Source organism: Hemitrygon akajei, chromosome 20 (genome assembly GCF_048418815.1).
Source record: "Hemitrygon akajei chromosome 20, sHemAka1.3, whole genome shotgun sequence".
In the NCBI taxonomy this organism is placed as follows: Eukaryota; Metazoa; Chordata; class Chondrichthyes; order Myliobatiformes; family Dasyatidae; genus Hemitrygon; species Hemitrygon akajei.
This window is the reverse complement of record NC_133143.1, coordinates 57,241,930-57,261,611: the sequence shown is the minus strand read 5'-3', so window position 1 is coordinate 57,261,611 and position 19,682 is coordinate 57,241,930. Positions and strand designations below refer to the sequence as shown.

General features: G+C 40.4%; 1 long non-coding RNA gene across 1 annotated transcript in view; it reads left to right on the top strand.

Annotated features, from left to right (window-relative positions):
• Window positions 1–11,877: 11,877 nt before the first annotated feature.
• The window catches only part of LOC140713986 (uncharacterized), a 44,438-nt gene continuing 36,633 nt past the window's right edge, over window positions 11,878–19,682 (top strand). Inside the window, exons 1-2 of the long non-coding RNA XR_012095798.1 lie at window positions 11,878–11,992; window positions 13,386–13,491. This is a non-coding gene — a long non-coding RNA (uncharacterized lncRNA). The remainder of the gene's footprint in view (window positions 11,993–13,385; window positions 13,492–19,682) is intronic.

Genomic DNA, 19,682 nt, shown 5'->3' with positions numbered 1-19,682 from the left:
GAAATATTTCTGTCTGTCATTGTTGCAACAGCACCACAGACATTCAAATTTGGGCTTAATATGCCATTTCAAATTCAGGATCATTATTACCGCCTCCACTCAAGACTTTCTGCAGATACTGGAAATCCAGCGTAATGCACAGAAAAGTCTGGAGGAACTCAGCTGGTCAAGCAGCATTGATGGAGAGAAATAAAGAGTCAGTGTTGCGGGGTGAGGCCCTTCATCAGGACTGAGAAATTTTAGTTTTACTTCCTAGGTGACTTGCTTTATAGATTATCGTTTCCCCTTGCGGATCAGTGCTGGTTAAGACACTGTGAGTTGCTTACCTTCTCTCCGACATAATGCCACAGTATCTTTTATTTGCAAACGATAGAGTAGACCAAGGCCTCTGCTAAATCACTCTGCCTAAAAAAGATCCCCCTTTGTAAATTTTCTGAAATTTATTTCCATTGCAGTCAATAGAGCCAGCTGTTTAGATTGCGTGCTTAGCACTGCTGACCAGGGATCAATCCCGCACTTGAATATGTCAAATAGCATTACATCAAAGCCTCAGTGGCCTCTGATCTGTGGCAGAAAAGCCTACTTCAAAGAGTAAAGCTGTAAAACCTGCAGATTCATGTCTCTTACAATGGTCTGCTCTGGAATACCCAGTGTGTTTCTGTATCAGCCTGATGTTGAGTTATGCTGCACTGCATAGTTTGGATCAAAAAAGATACTAATGCAAATCTAAAATAGAAACTGTTAGAAATTCTCAGCAGTTCGGCCAGCATCTGTGAAGAGAGAATCAGGGTTAATGCTCAAGGTCAACACATACCCTTTAATGGCCACCTGACTAATATCCATTATACAATCATTTTAACATGACAATAACGATTTGAACAAGTAGATTTTCTTCTGATGAGGTGTAGGCAAAGAGGTAAATGGTGGATATTTTGGATGTATGGGCTCCAATAATTGGAACAATAGGGATAAGAAACAGAAATAGGATCGGATTCAGGTCTATTATGTGTCTTTATTTATTCATATAAGGCACTATGCAAAAGTCACATATATTGTATACAGCTAACAAGAAAAATTCTGCAGATGCTTATATAGCTGGGTTACTTAATAAGAATTTTGCACAGTTCTGTAGGAATATTATGTATCACATTGTATTGCTGCTGCAATACTGATTTCATGACATATGTGAGTGATATAAATCTGATTCTGATTTGGGTCTCCATTGTGGATGGAGAGTGGGAAGGGGGCAGGGGGAGGGGAATCATGGTTGGAAAAAAGGGAAGGGAGAGGGGACGGAGCGGGAAGTACCAGAGAGACATTCTGTAATGATCGATAACCCAATTGTTTGGAATCAAATGACCTTGCCTGGTGTCTCAGGGCTGGGTGTGTCTGCACACACAACACCCCCCACTGGCACTCCTTCTCTGCCACCTGTCCCACACCCCTCCCATGGCGCTCCACCCTCACCATTCCCAACATCCTTTGCTCCCACCAGGTTTACAAACCTCTCTCTCTCTCGCTATATATATATAGCTGATACAAAGCTAAGCACTCTTATTAATGTTTTGCAACTACCTTCCTATTGTAACCAGCACACAGGACCGTGCAAGTCCTAGGAACCCTAGCTATATAAGACTTCTACATAAATTACTATACAGCAGTTTATGTATGGAACTCTACTGCTGTCGCAAAACAGCAAATTTCACAGCATAAGTCAGTAATAATAAACTTGATTCTGAATCTGATTCTGATTCTTATATGACATAAAATTTGTTGTTTTGTGGCAGCAATATATCATAAAATCTTAAATTTGCTATTAATTACAAAATAATTAAAGAGTTTAAAGAAATAAGAACAAAGAGTTAGTGTTCATGGTTCATGAAATGTTCAGATATCTCACGATGAAGGGGAAGAAGCTGTTCCTGAATCACTGAGTGTGGGTCTTCAGGCTCCTGTACCTCCTCCCCACTGGTAATAAAAAGAAGAGGGCCTGTCCCAGATGGTGAGCGTCCTTAATGATGGACAGCGCCTTCTCGAGGCTTGCTTTTTGAAGATGTCCTCGATGGTGGGGAGGTTGATGGAGTTGAGTGAATGAACAACACTGTGCAGCCTCTTGCAATCCTGTGCTTTGGAGAATCCACACCAGGCTGTAATGCAACCAGTCAGAATGCTCCCGGCCACACACACCTATAGAGATTTTCAAGAGTCTCTGGTGACATATCAAAGCATTATCAGTCCTCAAGCCTCATTACCTTATCTGTTTTGTGATATAAAACCTTAAGACATTGGAGCAGAATTAGTCCATTCGGCCCATCGAGTCTGCTGTGCCATTTGACCCGTTCCCTCTTGACCCCATTCCCTTTCTTCTCCCCATAACCTTTCACTCCCTGACTTATCAAAAATTTATCACCCTCCTCCTTATATACGCACAGTGACCTAGCCTCCACAGCCGCCTGTGGCAACAAATTCCACAGGTTCTCCACCCTTTAGCGAAAGAAATTCCTCCTCACCTCCACTCTAAATGGACATCCCTCCATTCTGAGATTGTGCCTTCTGGTCCTAGACTCCCTTACCCACTATCAGAAACATCTCCACATCCGCTCTATCTTGGCTGTTCAACATTTGATAGGTTTCAATGAGATCCTCCCTCATTCTTCCGAATTCCAGCAAGGTCAGGCCATGAGTCATCAAACGCTCCTCATATGATAACCTTTTCGATCCTGGAATCACTTTTGTGAACCCTCTCCAATGCCAATGCATCCTTTCTTAAATAAGGTACCCTAATGTGCTTGCAATACTCCAAGTGAGGCCTCACCAATGCAATGCTTATAAATTCTCAGCTTTACATCTTTGTTTTTTATACATGTGTTTATGCTGAAGGCATTTTAAAATGTTTATATTTAAGGGATTTTTAGGCTCTCATTTAGGAATTAGGAGGGATTTAGGAAAAAAGGCTATCATTGAAACACGCAATGAGTAAAAAGTGTAAACAACCTGTAACCTGAAGAGTTAATTTTAGTAGTTAGGTAACTGGACTAGTAACTCATTGACCTGGTAAAACGAGCCAGAGAAATGGGTTCAAATGTAACTCCGCTCTAAACTGCCTAGGTTTCAGTTATGTCTATGTTTTGTTCTTCCACCGCACTGGGTAGGCCACACAAACACTAATCTGAACTCTTTCATGGGTACAGATGGTGAGGCGGACAGAGGAAGTGTTCACAGCATATTTTCAGTATCTCCTTGGAAGAATGCTAGTTCCCAGTCAATTCTTGGGAATTCTCACCCCTTGATCACTCACAGTAATCTGGGATTTCATGGAACCCCTGGGTAAGTGGTTGAAAATGCACAACATCTTTAAGGTACCTAGTCATTTATCCCATAAAGTGCTTCCTGCCCCAACAATGGAAGTCTTTGAGGTTCCTACACTCGCCTCATCAGTCACTTCGAAACCACCAAAGTCCAAGTGAAGGAAAATCTGCCTCAATCATGAGGTGCTGCCTAAAATAAAAGAAGAATGTTGTAATGAGAGAAGGGAGAGCTTTTTTTCTCCTGTTGGTTATGGTTGCTGATGTTGTAACTGGAATTATGTTTAGTTCTTTATAATCCTTTTGGAGTTAATGTGCTGAGAAGAATAGGCAATAATCCAAACAGAAAACACTTAACTTTATTAATGTCACTTGAAATCTCACCTAGGATTTTGAGGCCAGACCGTTACCTCATTGAGGTCAGCAATTATAATTGAAATGCTCGTTCCTCTTTGAGAGCAGTGAAAAAAATGACTTCAAATTTTTTCCTTCATTTAAAAGCATATTTTTCATTGCTGTTTGAAAAGTGATAGTGAGAAATATTTTTTAAATTTTATAATACTTAATGGGCTAGAAAAATAAGATTTGATGTTTTATAGTAAGAATTAGACATTATACTAGAAAGAGGTTCTAGCAACTGATGTAACATGTTACTGAAAGTAACAAAAGACTTTTCTAGGTATAAATTCAATAAGCCCATGTATATGAAGTAGAATTGTGCTGCCTTTATGCCTAAAAATCTCATCAAGCTCTGTGCAATTTCTCACACAAAGCTACTTTCTTTTGTCAGACTTGGTGAATGACCTTCTTTATCCTTGATCACACACACACTGTGATGTCATTGCAGACCAATCACAGGACAGAAGCAATGTCTGTCAGGACACTATTACATTTTTGCAGACTGGCTTCATTTACCTTCACCACTCAGGCTCCTCAGGACGAAATTGAGCTATCCCATATCAATGATATGATTCAAGGGCCTTTTGTCACAAATCCAATTAGTTATGATTGTGAATAATTAATCAGTCACTTACCTACTAAATGGGTCAAATGGCTCTCAAATTATACTTTAAAAAAAATAAAACCTCCTATCTTCATCACAGTATTCGGTACATTGTGATGGGTCATGTTGCCTGATGAATTTTCTGAGTTTTCAATATAGAATTAACCGATATTAAAGTACATAGCTTGTAGTATTGTTTTCTGATTCTGTATGTGGAATAATGTTAAAGATGCCTTCAATATAACTGAATATATAAATAAAGATGAATTAACAAAAAATAGCACTGTTAGCTTCAAAAATGCTCATTTGCCTATCAGCTAAATGGTCTAGAGCAGGGGTTCCTAACCTGGGGTCCATAGACTCCTCAGTTAATGGTAGGGGTCCATGGCATAAAGGAGGTTGCAAAACCCTGATCAAGAGACTATTTATACAAATCTCTCATTAATGTTTCCCAATGCTTTCTTTCATCTGTTAAGAGGAAAATACACAGAGTGTATGCTCATGGTCTTCTGCTGCTGCAGCCCATCCACTTCAGGATTTGATGCATTGCGTGTTCAGAGGTGCTCTTCCGCACGCCACTACTGCATGGTTATTTGAATTACTGTCACCTTCCTGTCAGCTTGAACCAGTCTGATCGTTCTCCTCTGACCTCACTCATTAATGAGATGCTTTTACCCACAGAAATGCTGCGCACTGGCCGTTTCTTGTTCTTCGCACCATCCTCTGTAAACACTAATGTTGGAGTGACGGAGGTTGAGGGGAGATCTGATAGAGGTTTATAAGATTATGAGAGGCATCAATAGAGTCAACGGATAATATCTTTTTCCTAGGGTTGAAATGTCTAATACCTGAGGGCATGCAATTAAGGTGAGAGGGGGAAAGTTTTTACACAGGAGTGGTGTGTGCCTGGAATGCACTGCCTGGTGTGGTGCTAGAGGTAGAAACATTAGTGAAGTGTTTACAGAGGGACATGAGTTTGAGGAAAATGGAAGAATATAGACATTGTGTGGACAGAGAGGATAATTTAGTTAGCCAGGTGATTACTAATTTAATTGGTTCATTATGGGGTGAAGGGCCTGTTCATTTGCCAGGCTTTTCTATGTTCTTTTGTTATGCATGAGCATCCTAGAAGAACAGCAGTTTCTCAAATACTCAAACCACCCCATCTGGCACCAACATTATGGGCTGAAGGGCCTGTTCTTGTGTTGTGCTATTCTACGTTCTACTGCTATGTATGAAAACACTAGGATATCAGCAGTTTCGAAGATACTCAAACCACCTTGTCTGGCACCAACCTTTCATGGTTAAAGTCACTTAGATCACATTTCTTTCCCATTCCAATGTTTGGCCTGAACAGCAACTGAACCTCTCGGCCATGTCCGCATGCTTTTATGCATTGAGTTACTGCTATATGATTGGCTGATTAGATATTTGTATTAAAAAGCAGGTACACCGATGTACCTAATAAAGTGACCACTGAGTGTATGGTTAGTAGGGCAAAAATTTATTTAGGGTGGCTTTTGGATGGTTGAATGTGTTTGAGGAGTTTGGAGATGAGTCATTTGTCATGGAATATCATTCTTCAAAACTATTCTTGTAGCATAATATTAATGACTGGTCCTCATAAATTTTAGGTCACTGTTGATCAACAGGATAGAGATAATGGGGAAAAATTATTGATCTTAATGTCGAAGAGTCTGAAGTGATTTAATTAAATTCTTGCTTGTTGGAGAACTTTGCCCTGGCCTAGCACTTTCATTCTGTGAATAATATTTGGTCATTCTCAAACCCAACCTAAGTATTGCCTGAATGAATCTTGCAGGAACAAAGAAGTACATTATCTGAGGATCTGCAATAATCACTGGACATTCCCATATCTTACAGTATGAAGGAGGGAAAGTCATATGATTCAGCAGCTGAAAGTGGTTATAGTGAGAACACTGACCTGCAGCAAAAGTATGTAGATAGACGATTGACCTCCTACAGCTACAAGCATAGAAGGAACATTTATGTATAGCCTAATGTTCTCAGTTAGCAGAATCCCCAGCTTTTCTATGTACACAATCAATGCACTTACTCTAAGGATTAAACTATTTAGACCACTTTCTGTGGTTGTCCAATGTCCCCAAAAACTCATCTATGTACTTACTCAAAAGTTAAATAGAAGGAAAGCTAATTGGGTTTGAAGGACAATGTCCAACTTTTGACTTGATTTTATTACTTACATCCTTCATATACATGAGGAGTAAAAATCTTTATGTTATGTCTCCATCTAAATGTGCAGTGTGCAATCATAGTAATTTATAATAAGTAGTATGTACAACAGGACAGTCAATACTACATAAAAATACAATTGTATCAGCATGAATTAATCAGTTTGATGGCCTGGTGGAAGAAGCTGTTGCAGAGCCTGTTGGTCCTGGCTTTTATGCTGCGGTACAGTTTCCAGGATGGCAGCAGCTGGAACAGTTTGTGGTTGGGGTGACTCAGGTCTCCAGTGATCCTTCGAGCCATTTTCTCACACCTGTCTTTGTAAATGTCCTGAACTGTGGGAAGTTCACATCTACAGATGTGCTGGGCTGTCTGCACCACTCTCTGCAGAGTCCTGCGATTGAGGGAAGTACAGTTCCCATAGCAGGCAGTGATGTAGCCAGTCAGGATGCTCTCAATTATGCACTTGTAGGAAGTTCTTAGGATTTGGGTCCCATACCAAACTTCTTCAACCACCTGAGGTGAAAGAGGCACTGCTGTACTTTTTTCACCACACAGCCTGCATGTAGAGACCACATGAGATCCTCGGTGATGTATATATCAAGAATCTTAAAGCTGTTCACCCTCTCAAACCCAGATCCATTGATGTCAATAGGGGTTATCCCACCTTCATTCCTCCTGTAAATCCACAACCAGCTCCTTTTTTTTTGTGACATTGAGGGAGAGGTTGTTTTCTTGACACCACTATGTCAGGGTGATGACTTCTTCTCTGTAGGCTGCCTAGTTATTATTTGAGATTAGGCCAATCAGTGTTGTATCATCAGCAAATTTAATTAGCAGATTGGAACTGTGGGTGGTGACACAGTCATGGGGATACAGAGAGTAGAGGAAGTGATGCATTTTATTGAAGAGTACACCCCTTTCAATTCTATTAAAAGTCAGGCTCATATTTGAGATTGCATCTTTTAATTAGAGAGGACAGCCCTGGCAGGACAGAGAAGAGCACACGTTTAAAGTCTCAGAGGGAAGATTGGATCCATTGAGTGAAAAAATTATAAACTCTGCCTTTGAGAGAAAATATAAAGCAGAGATTAAAGATAAGAATAACAATTAGCTTTAATTTTAGACATGCGCATCTAAACGTGCCATTAATGTCAAATCAAATCAGCCAGGATTGTGCTGGGCAGCCCATAAATCTCGCCATGTTCTAGCATACCCACAACCTGTAAATTCTAACTTTAAGTCTTTAGAGCGTGGGAGAAAGCAGCAGCACCCAGAGGAGACCCAGGTGGCCACAGGGAGAACGTACGAACTCCATCCAGACAGCATCAGGATTTGAACTCTGATCTTACAGCTGGTCCTGTAAAAGTGTTACACTAACTGCTATGGTACTGTGCTATCTCTAATAGTCATACCTGGACTGGATGAGCATCTACAAACTCCCCAGAAGGAGAATATGCTTCTTGCCTGACCTCCTTAATGACCGCAAAAAATGACTGCTTCCCCTGAATCTTTTTCCAGTGTAGTTACAGACACATATGCAGAATACCAGGGTGGCGGGGTGGAGAAACATCTCTACCGAAAGAGGTAGAAGGTGCTCCTTCCCTCCACTAGCCTGCAGGACACCTGTGAGCAAGATCTAACACCTGCTTAAACCCCCTGATCACGGTTACGCAAAGCCATGGGAACAGGTGGTGAATGGTCGTATGAGCAGCTAGTGCATGTCACAAATCCTGTGTTTGCAATCGATGATGTCAGGCAGTCTCTGGAGAGTATGGCTGAGGTCATGCATCTTCTAAAGACGCTGCCCGGAAGGCGGCAATGGCAAACCACTTCTGTAGAAAAAATTGCAAAGAACAATCATGGTCGTGGAAAGACCGTGATCGCTTATGTCATACAACATGGCTCATAATGAATGAATCCGGAATACCACAATGAGCTATTAAAAATCCACGTGACAGGTTATTAACTGGACTATTCCAACTATGAGGGAGAAGAACAACATTCATCACACAGAGAGGGAAATGCAGTAGAGACAGGATAGATGGGGATAGGAGATATATTCACTGAAAAGGAAAGGATTGGTGTGTTTGCAGGATAGATAGCTGAGAACGACAACGTGATGGAGTTGTGATTCAGAAGGCTGTTGAAGAGAAAATTTCCCATTTATATACCTGCATTCACATCCCTCTCAGGACATTCCACTGAAGCATGGGAGCACTGCTTTTCTTGCAGTGCAGACAAGGCAAAAGGCAATTTCTCACATCAAACTTCTTCAAATATTGTGGTGCTTAAGTTAAGGTCAGTTATATTTTAGTGATGCTGACTGAGAGATAAATATTTGCTGGGTACCAGGAAAGTCCTCCTGTGCATCTTTTGAAGTATAACCATAAACTCTTTTCTGTTCAGTAGGTTGCCATTTTAAAAAGTCATCCTAAAGATGGCACCATATGCTTCTCACATATCAGTACGGTGACAGTCTGAATGATTGTAGATTGTTGTTTATGGATGAAAGTTTTGCCAAAAGTGCCTCCCAGAGAGACTGTAATTGTAGATCTAAAAAAGGCATTTGGGTGCTGTTAACGACAGGGTATTGAAAACAGCAAATTTCCTTATCTTTTTCAAATGGATAGGTCAGAAAAATCTTCCAGAACCCAATGTAGGAAGGTGGGACATTAATCCTGTAGCTGACATACTTGGCTGCTACCAGATATGTCATCTGTGTAGTGATAGTGCATTTATCTCTTGGGAAAAGTATTTCACTTGCTGCAGCTGAGTATCAGCGGTTTAATGTTAAATCAATAAACAGCCATCAACTATTCTTAGTTAATAAAACTTGTCCTCTGTGCAAAATCCCAATCTTTCCAAATTCTACGAACAAATTGGCACTTCAAGTTGAGATTGAGGTTTGTGAATCAATGCCATTCCCTTGGCCACATCCTCAACATTGAATCATGAAGAAATATTGTCACCAGATGTCTGAGTGAAAAGCTTACAGGCGAATAGGTTGGAAATTTGGTGTTACCCATGTGATGGCTCCGCTCTTCCACTCTGAACGTGGCCTGGAATTCCTCTTCGGACAAATTGATCGGCTACTTCAAAGAGCACAATGTCATATAGAAATTACAACTTCCAGCTTTAGATTGATCATTTTTATATGATTGTTTATACTTTTTAATATGTTCGCTGCTATAAAGTTTCCAGAAGCATTTGTATTTTTTAAAAATCAGGGTATGGTAGGAAAACTGCTCTTTACTTTTGAGCAGGACATCAGGGAAAATTCAGCTACTTCTCTTCAGAGATTTGTCATGAAACCTTTAATGTTTGGCCGAGAGAGCAGACAGGTTTAATATCTCATCCAAAATGATGGGGCCTTTGACAGTACAAACCACTCTCAGTATTCTCCTGAAACTCATATTGAAGAAAGAAAATGCTGTGGAAAAAATTCATTACACGGTACATCATACAACAGTTGAAAATACTTGCACAAAAACACAGTATTATTACAGCAACTGTGCAAACATATTTCTGTCAATTGGTATCACATTTCAAGCACTTAGAATTGTCTAACAATGACAATCACAAGGATGCTTTGTCACTCAAGTGCCTGGAGATCAACATAATTTATATACAGTCTCCAAATTGATTTTAAGATAATTTTAATGAATCATTCATAGATTGACTTGAAAGGGAAAATGAGATTTAGAAGTGCTGAATCAGAATCAGGTTTATTCTCTCTGATGTATGTTATGAAATTTGTTGTTTTCAAGTCAAGTCACTTTTATTGTCATTTCGACCATAACTGCTGGTACAGTACATAGTAAAAATGAGACAATGTTTTTCAGGACCATGATGTTACATGACACAGTACAAAACTAGACTGAACTATGTAAAAAAAAACACAGAGAAAGCTACACTAGACTACAGACCTACACAGGACTACATAAAGTGCACAAAAACAGTGCAGGCAATTACAATAAATAATAAACAGGACAATAGGGCAAGGTGTCAGTCCAGGCTTCAGGTATTGAGGAGTCTGTTAGCTTGGGGGAAGAAACTGTTACATTGTCTGTCTGTGAAAGCCCAAATGCTTCGGAGCCTATTTGCAGCAGCTATACAGTGCACAACATAAAAATTACTACAATAAATAAATGATAAATAGAGCAATGCAAGGTGGTGTTCATGGACCATTCCCAAATCTGATGGCGGAGGGGAGAAGTTGTTTCTAAAATGTTGAGTTTGTGTCTTCAGGCTCCAGAACCTCCTCTCTGGTGGTAACAATGGGAAGGGCGGCTTGGCCCGAATGGTGACGGTCCTTAAGGAAGGATGCCACATTCTTGAGAGACCATCTTTTGAAGATGTCCTCAGTTGTGGGGAAGACTGTCCCTGTGATGGAACTGGGTGAGTTAATACACTTTCAATCCTGAATACTGGAGCCTCCATACCAGATGGAGATGCAACCAGCCGGAACATTCTCTACCGTGCATCTATAGACATTTGGTGACAAACCAGATCTCCACAAATTCCTAATGTACGTTTGTAGTATAGCTTCTTTGTGCCTTCTTCTTAATTGCATCAATGTGCTGGGCCCAGGATATACCCTCTGAGATGCTTCCTTTCAAGAGCTTGAAGGTGCTGATCCCTGGATGATGACTGTTGTGCGTTCTCCTGACTTCCCTTTCTGAAGTCCACTATCAGTTTCTTGGTCTTGCTGATGCTGAGTGCAAAGTTGTTGCTGTGGCACCACTCCACCAGCTGATACACCTCACTCTCGTGCACCTCCTCATCCAAAATGCACTGACTGTGGTTTCCTAATGAGGAGGTCAACGACTCAGTTGCAGAAGGAAAGACAGAAGCCCAGGTTTGAAGTTTGAAAGGATGGTAGTGTTGAACACTGAGCTGTAATCCATAAGCTGCAGCCTGACTGAAGCTTTATTGTTGTCCAGGTGCTATAAAGCTGAATGGAGAGCCAATGAGGTTGTGTCCGCTGTAGACCTGTTGTGGTGGTAGACAAACTGCAGTGGGTCCAGGTATCTTGGGGTTGTCTTCTGTTTCATGGATGCTTGTGGAGAGTAAGAATTTCAGGTTGTACACTGTATACATCCTCTGATATTAAATGGAGCCATTGAACTTGCTTAGGCAGGAGATAACTGCAGCCATGATCAACATCCCCAAGAATTTCATCGCAGCAGATGTGAATCCTACCAAGTGATAGTTTTGTAAGTGATAGGCATTGCTGCCAAGTGATAGGCAGCTCATGCTATTTTGAAGCAGGTGCTAACCTCCAACTGCAGCAGTGAGAGGTTGATGATGTACTTGATCACTCCAGCCAACTGGTTGAAGCAGGTTCTCAGTAACATGCCAAGTAATCATCGTGCTTGACGCCTTGCGAGGTTTCACTCTCTTGAAGGCTGTTCTGATATCGGTTTCCAAGACAGAGATCACAGGATCGCTAGATGCTGCAGGGATTTGGGTAGGTGTAGTGTTATTCTCCCTTTCAAAGCATGCACGAAAGACAAAATATGATGGGTCAATTTTATCTGAATATACTGGTAACATGCATAGGCACTGTGAAATAATTTATGCAAACGCAGACTTTTAGAAATAGAATGAGCAAACCTAATGCATGTCACAAACCATCAAAGCTAAACTATTATTTAAGCCCAGAACAGTGAGAACTGGCCAGCAGAATGGCTTATATTTGAATTGGTGTCTTTGTAATAAATTTAGAACGAAAATTGCTCAATGGCTGGATAATATGGCTTCAGTTTTGAATTGATTTGAGCTCTTGATAGCTATCATAAATGCTTTGGCATACTTTACTTTGGAATAGGAAAGCTCTAGTAGATTAAGGGCTCATGCAGTAATCAGCTGGACACCAGTTCAAGAGTAAAGTACACTGGGACATTCATTACAGCCAGATTACTGTGCCAAGAGTGCTATTTTTCATAGTATTTATGGTAAAATTGTTTGACTGTTATTGTAAATGTTAAGATACTTTGAAGAGGTAATCTGCATTTAAACCATGAAAAGCTGGTGAAATTACCTATAATCTGTAAGAAGAATATAGGATTATTTTAATATATGACATGTGTTGGCCTCTTTCTGGCGAATCTACACAAAATATCATTATAGATACTGTGCTTGGTTTGGAGAGAAAATAAATTGAGAGAAGAATTAATGGTGTATATCATCCAAAAGTGTCCAAACCAAGACGATCGGACTTCCTCACATTTTCAGCCAGCTGACAGAAATATTTCAGAAACAGCCACCACACCCTCTCAGGCTGCCCTGGTTTCACCTTTTAAAGAGAGAGTGAACAACCCTGGAAATAAATTCAGTTGAATTAAAAACATCTAGATATGTTTTTGGCTGTGATACGGAACAGTTCCATGCTTACAAAACTAATTTAGCTGTAAAGAGATCACAGCAACTTATGTTTCATTTTTATTTATTTGGAGATACAGCTCGGTAACAGGCCGTGCCGGCTCAAAGAGCCCCACATCACACATTACACCCATGTAACCAATTAAGCTACCAACCCATATATCTTTGGAATGTGAGAGGAAACCCATACGGTCAGCTATACTCCAGAAGACCGAAATCAAACAGGAGTTTGGCATCAGCACCGGACTTCAAGACGAGTTAGTTCCTGCTTCGAATCTGGCCAGCTCCTTGCACGCTTCCCATTCGTGAGCGCCGAACAAGCAACTCGGCCTCGTAAAAAACAGACAAATTACTAATGAAACAGTAAAGTTGCCACCCTATACTCCACAAGGTGCAGAGAGGAACAACTATAACTAACTTTTGTTTTAGTATGTACCATTAGTATGCACTAGATTAACTCAGCTTGGTTTATTCCACAGCTCCTTGCCAACTCTAATGTCAAGGAGGAAAAGGGGAACAGGCACAGGGAACACCGCCACATATCTCTTCATAGTCAAGCATTATCCTGACTTGGAGAAACATAAGGTGAGGTCCTCATCCTGGAACTCAACTGGCAACAGCATTGAGAGAGCACTTACACTAAAAGGACTGCAGAACTGCAGGGCTATGTTGAAGGGATGGGTTAGATTGATCTTAGAGCTGGTTAAAGATCTGTTCGGTTAAAGTGTTGTTTAAAGATTTGGTTAAAGGGTCTGTTCGGTGCTGTAATGTTCTAAGTCCAATATTTATTGGGACGCAGTATTGGGTTTCCACTGGGCAGACTCAAAGTGGAAAAGGTCTGGAGACGGATAGGACTTTAAAATTTTAAAAATACTAAGGTACAGATCTATTTTTTTACATAGAGATCACAGGCCACTGAGGCCTGCTGCTTCTTCTAAGATGGCTGTGGTTTTCACCTCCCACAGTTTGGGATGAAGTAGTTCTGCCTTCACAGAATGTCTGTGACAGCTGGTTTTGCCCCACCCCAGGGTCACTATTATTGAAAGTAAATAGCTTCAGGATATGTCAGGAAATAAAACAATGTTGAAGAAGGGAAAACACCAGTGTGGACACCCACACAATGGAGCTAATTAAATTAATCCATAAATCTCCACTTACATTTCACGCAGCAGCTGATTTCCCCCCATTCCTTTGAATGGGAGCATTGCCCAGGTTTGACCTGCTGCTTAATCTGCAGATTTCCCAGGCAGAGAACAGAGAAAATCCGGGAACATCTGCAATGCTGCATTGTATTCTGTGGTGAGTCTTGACGGCCGTGTAAATATTGGATCAGAATATTTCAAGGGACAACGAGCATCATAAATGCAGCAACTCCATCTCCCAGAGGTCTCCACCACTCCCAACAGGGGACTCACAAGGGACAGCCCAATACCATAAGACATAGCAGCAGAATTAGGCCTATTGAGTCTGCTCGACTATTGGCTGATTTATCATTCCTCTCAACCCCATTCGTCTGCCATCTCCCCGTAACTTTTGATACTCAAGAACCTAATAAGACCTAAACAGCCCAGCTTGGTAGACATCAAAAGATGGTCTTCCACCTGCATAATTTTGTTTCTCCATTCTTAGTGATTCCTACTTTGCATGATTAAATTTAATGAAATATTGGAATTGAACTTTCACCTGTTTACGCAATACAGAACCAGCTTCTACCTTGGATGACTTTTCATTGAATAAGTCTTTGTTTCATCACTTGCATGTCACTGTTTCTGTTGTTTTCAGACAGGGAGCTCAATAGTTTTCATGTTTACCTGTGACTTGGGCAATACAAAGGGCAGAAGGCATGGGAGCAGTGAGATTGGGGGATTGTTTCATAGCACCACCTTTCACTGATCAGATTCAACTCCCGCTGGCTGTAAGGAATTTGTACATTCTTCTCACATCAGTTACTCTGGGTGCTCTGGTTCCTCCCATTTTCTCCCAAAGATATATGGCTAGGGTTAATGAATTGTGGGATGTTATGTTGCCCCTGGAAGCATTGCAACAGTTACCAATGGCCCAGCACAGTCTCCAGTGATTTGATTAACTCAAACAAGGCATCGCAGTGTGTGTGTGTGTGTGTGTGTGTGTGTGTGTGTGTGTGTGTGTGTGTGTGTGTGTGTGTGTGTGTGTGTGTGTGTGTGTGTGTGTGTGTGTGTGTGTGTGTGTGTGTGTGTGTGTGTGTGTGTGTGAGAGAGACAAATAAAACTAATCTTAATCTTCATCCTTAAAGCCCGCTTTATGTTTCTTTTCTCTCCAAGACAGAATTTATCAGTTTTTCACTCAGTGGAGCAATCCTGCCTCTGATCAATCTTGCCAGCAGTCAGATTCCACTCAAGGATTTTACTACGTCATATAGGGTGACGCACCTGTATGTTACAAAAAGGATTTTGGTTAAGACATAGTCCCACTTCGCCAATTTAAATAGAATAAAGATCTCATGCCACGGTTTGCAGAGTAGGTTACTTCCCTTATTGAAATGTCAGCAAGTCATTTATGCCACTCTCTGTAGGATGTATGATCTATTTTGTTTTTCAGCATACTTCTGCCAATGTAAGCATAACTGTCAAAAGTTTGTGGACTTTTAAGCACAATTTGCATTCACTGATTTTAAAACTTCTGTGATCTTTTGGTCCAGTTGTAAAAACACTGCGTTAGTGGATTGACACATGCATTTTTTTGTGATAAACCCATTTGCAGCTGCTTAACCAAATTCTTCCACTCTTAAATATAGAATGGAACATTTTTAAGGTGAAGATTATTTAATAAAAAAAAAGAATTAGCCTTTGAAATGATGCCTGACTGTGTTGATTCAAGTTTTTGCATTTGGCAATATTGAACGAGTTTGAGTGAAGTTCAGGAGAAATTTCAACTTTTTGACAAGATATTTATGGGCACAAACTTCCAGAATAATCATTCCCTCAAAAAGGAAATCCCACCTGTCACAGTTTTTAAAATAACAGAGCTAATATTGGATTTGATGGAATTGATTTCAAGTCAAGCAGCAAATGCAGCTTGATTGAAATATTTGGAAAATAAATGACAGCCTTCTACTTCACAAAAGCAATTTCTACTTCACAAGAATGCAATTGCAGTTCCAAGACAGGAAATTGAAGAAAATGGTCTACATAGGGTAATGAAGATGGACAGATAAGATAAAATATACTGGATGACCTTTCCTGCTCCTTGCTTATGTCTGATGGAAGACACGTTGAACTGATTCACATTGATAGATCTACTTTAACACAATCGTGCTTCCATTTCATCGAAAATGAATGTGAATTAATTTGCATGGAGTCTGAGTTTGTAAATGTTATTGGTCTCAATAGATTATTGTATTTATTCAACTGTATCACCTGCATTACAATTCCTATGTTTTGTAACTTCATAAATTAATTGAAAGACAAACATGGGTGCCTGGGGAAAAACGTTTCTATTTCATTTTGTTAATTCAGTGAGGCGCGCACTTATGATGCAATGAAGTGATGACTTATGCAATTCATGTACTTTTACATATAGCCTGTAATAAATTATGTAAACAAAGAATGCTTAATCAAACAATAAATTTACAGTTTACTCAAATATTACTGAAATATTAAATAAGCATTCCTTCATATTAGCTATAAACTACAGCTCAATATAGAATGCATCTCAATTTACAGTGCCTATAAAAAGTACTCACCTCACCCCCACCCACCGCCCAGGAAGCGGATTTAATTTGGCTTTTTTGACACTGGTCAACAGAAAAGACTTTCTTTGTGTCAAAGTGAAAACAAATTCCTACAAATTCGTCTAAATGTATTACAATTATGAAACACAAAATAACTGGTTGCATAATTACTCACCCTCTTCAGGTCAGTACTTAGTAGATGCTCCTTTGGCAGCAATTACAGCCTCAAGTCTGTGTGGATAGGTCTGTATCAGCTTTGCACGTCTGAATGCAACAATTCTTCCCCATTCTTCTTTACAAAACTGCTCAAGCTCTGTAAGATTCTGGCCACTCCAAGATATTAATTTTGTTGTTTTTAACCCATTCCTATGTAGCTTTGGCTTTATACTTGGGATCTTTGTCTTACTGGAAAAGAAATCTTCTCCCAAGTCACAGTTCTCATGCAGACTGTATCAGGTTCTCCTCCAGGGTTTCCCTGTATTTTGCTGCATCCATTTTACCCTCTACCTTCACTAGCCATCCAGGGCCTGCTGCAGAGAAGCATCCCCATAGCATGATGCAACTGCCTCCATGCCAATTGGGATGGTCTGTTTTTGATGACATGTGGGGTTTGGCTTATGCCAAACATAGTGTTAAGTTTAATGGCCATAAAGCTCAATTTTGGTTTCATCAGACCATTGAACCTTCTTCCAGCTGACTTCAGAGTCTCCCACATGACTTCTGGCAAACTCTAGCTGAGATTTCATGTGAGTTTTTTCAAAGGCTATCTCTTTGCCACTCTCCCATAGAACTATAACTGGTGAAGCACCCGGGCAACAGTTGTTGTATGAGCAGTCTCTCCCATCTCAGCCACTGAAGCTTGTAACTCCTCCAGAGTTTTCATAGGTCTCTTGGTGGCCTTGCTCACTAGTCTCCTTCTTGCATGGTCACTCTGCTTTTGAGGATGGCCTTCTCTAGGCAGATTTATAGCTGTGCCATATTCATTCCATTTCTTAATGATTTTCTATCATTCCCACAATCCTGATTAAGAAGTTGCAGAACATTGGCCTCTGTACCTCCCTCTGAAATTGGATCCTCGACTTCCTAACCAAAAGGCCACAATCTGTGTGGATTGGTGATAACACCTCCTCCTCATTGACGATCAACACTGGTGCACCTCAGGGATGTGTGCTTAGGCCACTGCTCTACTCTCTATATACCCATGATTGTGTGGCTAGGCATAGCTCAAATACCAACTGTAAATTGCTGACGATATAACCATTGTTGGTAGAATCTCAGGTGGTGACAGGAGGGCACACAGGAGTGAAATATGCCAACTAGTGGAGTGGTGCCACAGTAACAACCTGGCACTCAAGTCAGTAAGATGAAAGAGCTGATTGTGGACTTCAGGAAGGGTAAGATGAAGGGACACATACCAATCCCCATACAGGGATCAGAAGTGGAGAGAGTGAGCAGTTTCAAGTTCCTGGGTGTCAAGATCTCTGAGGATCTAACCTGGTCTCAACATATTGATGCAGTTATAAAGAAGGCAAGACAGTGACTATACTTCATTAGTAGTTTGAAGAGATTTGGTATGTCCACAAATACACTTAAAAACTTCTGTAGATGTACCATGGAGAGCATTCTGACAGACTGCATCACTGTCTGGTATGGGGTGGGGGCAACTGAACAGGACTGAAAGAAGCTGCAGAGGGTTGTAAATCTAGTCAGCTCCATCTTGGGTACTAGCCTACAAAGAACCCAGGACGTCTTCAAGGAGCAGTGTCTCAGAAAGGTAGCATCCATTATTAAGGACCTCCAGCACCCAAGGCATGCCCTTTTCTCACTGTTACCATCAGGTAGGATGTACAGGAGCCTGAAGGCACACAGTCAGCGATTTAGGAACAGCTTCTTCCCCCTCTGCCATCTGATTCCTAAATGGACATTGAACCCTTGGACACTGCCTCACTTTTAAAAAAAAGTATATGGTATTTCTGTTGTTTGCACAACTTTTAATCTATTCATATACTGTATAAAGTATACTGAATAGGATTTGTTTATTTATTTATTATTATTTTAATTTTTTCTTCTATATTGCATTGAACTGCTGCTGCTAAGTTAACAAATTTCACTTCACACACTGGTGATAATAAACCTGATGCTGATTCTGATTCAGTTTGACTTAACTGTACTCCAACGGATATTCAGTGACTTGGAAATTTTCTTGTATCCATCTCCTGACTTGTGCTTTTCATGGAGTTGCTTGAGCTGTTCTTTATCTTCATGGTGTAGCTTTTGCCAGGATACTGACTCACCAACAGTAGGAGCTTCCAGATGCAGGTGTATTTTTACTAGAACCAATTGAAACACTTGACTGCACACTTGTGATCTCCATGTAACCAATTATGTGACTTCAAAAACCAACTGGCTGCACTAGTAACGATTTGATGTGTCATATTAAAGGGGGTGAATACTTATGCAATCCAATTATTTTGTCTTTTATATTTGTAATTAACTTCGATCACTTTGTGGAGATCTGCTTTCACTTTGACATTTTTTTCTGATGATCAGTGTCAAAAAAAAATTAAATCCATTCTGATTCAATGTTGTAAAACAATAAAACATGAAAATTTCCAGGTGTGTGTGTGTGTGTGTGTGTGTGTGTGTGTGTGTGTGTGTGTGTGTGTGTGTGTGTGTGTGTGTGTGTGTGTGTGTGTGTGTGTGTGTGTGTGTGTGTGTGTGTGTGTGTGTGTATTAAATGTATTAACCTTCCTTGGAAGTTTTCATACATAAAGAGTATGATATAATACACCTACTCTTTGGACATCCACAGTATAAGTATAATAAATTATAAATTGACCTATTCAGGCCTAAGGATTTAATTGTTGTAGAGGATTTCTTACTCTTGTGGGCTAACTTCTTTCTTGACACAAGTTAGGTGTGGTGGTCAATCTGCTTAGCAGATGAAACTTGTGACTGTGAAACAATCTCAGGTTCAGGGGCCTCCTCCATAGTATAGAACATAGAACATAGTTATCTACAGCACATTATAGTCCCTTTGACCCACAGTGTTGTGCTGACGAAGTAA